Source organism: Bos indicus x Bos taurus, unplaced genomic scaffold (assembly GCF_003369695.1).
Source record: "Bos indicus x Bos taurus breed Angus x Brahman F1 hybrid unplaced genomic scaffold, Bos_hybrid_MaternalHap_v2.0 tig00003558_arrow_arrow_obj, whole genome shotgun sequence".
Lineage (NCBI taxonomy): Eukaryota > Metazoa > Chordata > Mammalia > Artiodactyla > Bovidae > Bos > Bos indicus x Bos taurus.
In genome coordinates, this window is record NW_020867705.1 from 2,401 (window position 1) to 7,087 (window position 4,687).

At 42.5% G+C, this 4,687-nt stretch overlaps 1 non-coding gene across 1 annotated transcript; it reads left to right on the forward strand.

Annotated features, from left to right (window-relative positions):
* The first annotated feature begins 324 nt into the window (after positions 1-324).
* Positions 325-431, forward strand: LOC113889133. The gene has a single exon (XR_003510155.1). It is a non-coding gene; the product is annotated as a U6 spliceosomal RNA (small nuclear RNA).
* The last annotated feature ends 4,256 nt before the right edge of the window (positions 432-4,687 follow it).

The following is a 4,687-nucleotide window of genomic DNA, read 5'->3' on the forward strand; positions in this document are numbered from 1 at the left end:
TGACTAGTTCGTGAACGCTTCCTGGAGCTGGGCACTGTTGGTGCTAACTCCATTTTCCAGATGAGAAAACAGTGCTTCCGAGATTGTTAACAACTTGTCCCAAATCACCGAGTTGCTAAAATTGTGGGATCAGGCCATTGAACCTAGGCTGTTTCAGGCCCAAACGTGTGCTCTTGGTGAGCAACGTAAAAAATAAGATGGTGTTTAGTGGAGGAGAACATGAACATGTATTGAGTACTTAATATATACCTGGCATGTGATCCTCACAACAGTCCTGCAAGGGAGGTATCATTCCCATTTCATAGATGAAGAAATTGAGGCTCAGTGCTCACTTTGGCAGCACATATACTTAAATTGGAATGATACAAAGAAGATTAGCATGGCCCCTGCTCAAGGATGACATGCAAATTGGTGAAGCATTTCATGTTTTTATGGCAGAAACCATCAAAACATTGTAAAGTGATTTTCCTGCAATTAAAAAATAAAGTTAAAAAAGTATGAATAAAACAGGGAAATGTCTTTAAAAGTTGAGGCTCAGAGAGGTTACATAACTTATCTAAATTTGCACTGCAAAGCCCCGGTCTGGGGCACTTCACCTCCTCTCTGTCTATGCTGAGAGTTTTGTACTTTCTCTCTGAAATAAATCCTGTTTGCTTGCTACCATGAAAAAGAAAAAGGCCAGGTCTCTCAGACTGCAAAGCCCATATTCTATTTGTTAAAAATATATATTGTTGTTTTGCTCCTAAATTTTATTTATTTATCATTATTTATTTGGCTTCTTCAGGTCTTCACTGTGGCACGTGGAATCTAGTTTCCTGACCAGGGATCAAACCCAGGCTCCCTACATTGGGACTAGTGTCTTAGCCACTGGACCACCAGGGAAGTCCTTCATATTCATTCTTATTCTTTCTTCCAGATAGAATTCGCAGGCATTTCACAGATTGAACTAAGTAATTAAAAATCTCTCCTTTAGATATTTTTAGTTCTGCATATCCAAACCAAACACCTAGTATATTTGTCAGAATTTGAAAGAAGTCTATTAAAGACTGCTTGCAAGAAAACCACTGTATAAACTATGTTTTATAAGTTCTTCTGTTTTAATTATTTAGGTTTTCTAAAGTTTGAAAGAAAAAAAAGGAGACAGAAACCAGTTTTTAATGATTTGGAATTAGGATTCATGAATACACAGGATTCTTTCTTGGTACTGGGGGAAAGCAGAGAGTAAATGTGGTGGGAAACTATGAGGGTCCAGAGATTCAGACTTTAGCCTGGAAGAGACATTAAAGAGGTATTTCAGGGACTTCCCTGGTGGTCCAGTGGCTAAGACTCTGTGCTCCCAATGCAGTGGGTGTGGGCTCGATCCCTGGTCAGGGAACTAGATCCCACATGCCACAAAGAAGATTGATCTTATGTGCTGCAACTAAGACCCGGTGCAGTGAAATAAATACTCAATAAATTAAATATTTAAAAGAAACCTCAATTATTAAAAAAAAAAAAAAGATGCAATTCTAATTTATTTTAGAAATAGCTTGAGTGTCTGCTAGTCAACAGTAGAGCTAAGGCCAGAACCTGGGGTTTCCCAATTCTTAAACCATTGTTTTTTCTTAGACATGAACCATGAATTGCTTTAGAGAATACTCCTTTCTCCTCCTCTCTTAATCCAGATTGGGGGGGGGGGGGGAGCAGGGAAAGTGAGAAAGCTTAAAGACTATTAAAAAACAATCGGGACATTAAGAATCAAGTTATCCTGGAAGGAGGTCAAGACGATAACCACAGAGGCTGGAGTTAAGGGGAGGAGAACCAGGCAAGATAAGGTCTTAATCTAAAACAATTAGAGTAAGCAGGCAAGCTTTTGTTACTTGTTTTTAGCTGAACGCTGTGAACAGAAAGCTTTTTGAAATCCTTGGCTAAATCAAAACCTGGAAAGTGAGGACTTCTAACCTTCAAGAAAAAAAAGCTGAGCGTGAGACAAAAAGGTATTTGTTTTTATACTTAACTTGGTAGGGAAAAGGAAAGAAAAAACAAGATGTCAGTTCAGCTGGGTCCCAATTCCAGCCCTGGGAAGCCCAAAGCCCACCCCTCTTGGTTTTATTTTTAAGGATAGCATTTTTCCTTCCCTTGGCCAAGTTCAGTGTGTAGGATCTTAGTTCCCTTACCAAGGATCAAACCTTCACCCCCTGGAAGCGTGAAGTCTTAACCACTGGACTGCCAGGGAAGTTCTACCCTCCCCACCTTGGTTTTTGTAAATAGTCCTGAAGGGCTTTCTTGGTTTCTAGACTACTGAGATCTTGCTTCCGTGTGTAAATTGTGTCCAATTTCCTAAAGAGATGGAAGTCAGGCTTTACATCCCAGTAATAGGGAACAAATTTGATTGGGAATGGCTGGGTTACCATCTAACACTGACATGTCATTTTCCCCTGCCCGGGCTCAGCTTCCATCCATCCGGCTGGCTTTTCTTTCATGGTCTTATTTCTTTCCTTTCTGCCCTCTGCCCCTACTCCCCTCTCCTTGCAGGAGCAGAAACAAGAAACTCTTCCTCTAATCTCCAGCCTGGCAGGTTTTCCCTCCCCTGGAGTCCAGGTGCCTGTAGCATTTGCTCCTCAGTGGCTTTCCCCCAAGGAGACATCTCCCTCCTTCCTCTTCCCAAAAAGGAATCATGGGGCCAGCTGTTAAGATTTCAAACAATTATTTTTTTCACGTCTTTACTCAACATGGGAAAATCTCTGAAAACAGCCAGAAAATCTCTGGCTGTCCTGTAGTGCTTGTATTTTTTTCAAGGCTTTGTTCTGTCTGGAATTTTATTATAATAACTAATGATGGGATTTCTTTAATGGTCCAGTGGTTAAGATTCTGAGCTTACAATGCAGGGGGGTCACAGGTTCAATCCATGGTCAGGAAATTAAGATCCCACATGCCACATGGTGTGGCCAAAAAGCAAAACAAACAACCACTACAACAAAAAACTAATGGGAATGAACATACCTTGATGTTTACATAATTTTAATAAATCAACTTCAAAATGATAAAACATTAGTAATCAAATAGAGATTCACTCAGTCATATCCAACTCTTTGGGACCCCATAGACTGTAGCCCGTGAGGCTCCTCTGTCCATAGGATTTTCCCAGGCAAGAATATTGGAATGGGTTGTCATTTCCTCTCCCAGGGGAATCTTCGAGACCCAGGGATCAAACCCATGTCTCCAGTATTGGTAGGTGGATTCTTTACCACTGAGCCACATGGGAAGGCTAGCTTCTATCAATGATTCACACCTAAAGGTGGTTCAATGAAGCACTATGATGAGACAGTACTAGAATTCAAAGGGGAATCAGGTACCCTTGAAACTCAAACCTAATAATAGTAGAAAACATCACCCACTCACAGCAATATACACAGATTTGAAACTGTTTCTTTGAGAATGTTTCTGTTTGGGGGGATAATTCTCTTATTTGAAGGCTCTAAGTAATGACAGGCAGAGAAGATGCCTCACTGACCTGATAGCCATGCCCTGGAGAGAGAGCTGAGGGAGGGGTCCCTAACCTCCGGGATCTAATACCTGATGATCTGAGGTGGAGCTGATGTAATAATAATAGAAATAAAGTACACAATAAATGTAATGCACTTGAATCATCCTGAAACCATCCCCACTTCTCCAATTCATGGGGAAAATCCCCTTTCATAAAACTGGTCCCTGGTGCCAAAAAGTTTGGGAATATTCAAAGGAATGTTCTTTGTCCTTCACACCCACACCCATCTCACAAAACTTTAAACTCCCCTAGCATCACATGCCTCTTCCCACTTTGAGGGGCAGGGTGCACACCAGTGTTCAGGCCTCAGGTCCTCCCTGGGCTCTGGTAAGCTGTCCTTCTCATCCTGGCTCTGTAAGGCGCTCCCCTAAGTTTTTCCTGCTCCTCTGTTTCTCTAGTTCCTCCTGAATCTTCCTAGATAAACCCGTCTAAACGATGCAAGAACTTTCTATCTAATGAATCTGTGATTTTCTCCACTTTAATCACACCTGGGCTGTGTCTACCACACTCTCTCCACAGTTGCACTTGTCGTTTCTGTTTCATTTTCAGCTTTCTATTTTACACTGGAGTACAGCCGATTAACAATGTTGTGATGGCTTCAGGTGGACAGCAAAGGGACTCAGATGTACGTATTCATGTGTCCATTCTCCCCCAAACCCCTCTCCTATCCAGGCTGCCACATAACATTAAGCAGAGTTCCCTGTGCTGTACAGTAGGTCCTTCATTATCCATTTTATTGTCAGATTTTATTTACTCCTTACTTTCTTTATGTCCCCTAAATGAATTTCCTCAAAACCCAGTTCCTCTCCTCTCAGGCCCCATAGCTAGTATTTCATTTTCACAATCACCTTGCCTCATGTAGGGGTGTGGTGGGTGTGCGGGTGGGGGGTGGCAAACTGGTGCAGTGGAGGGAGGGGACATAAGCCACCTGCAGTCTGCGGCCTGAACAGCCACAAGGCTCCCCCAGTGGCAGAGTGGTACAGACTCTGCCTGCCAAGGCAGGAGATGCAGTAGACTCGGGTTCGATCCCTGGGTATGAAAGATCACCTGGAGTAGGAAATGGCAACCCACTGCAGTATTCTTGCCTGGAAAATTCCATGGAAAGGAGGAGCCTGGCAGGCTACAGTCCATGGGGTTGCAAAGAGTCAGACAAGACTGAGC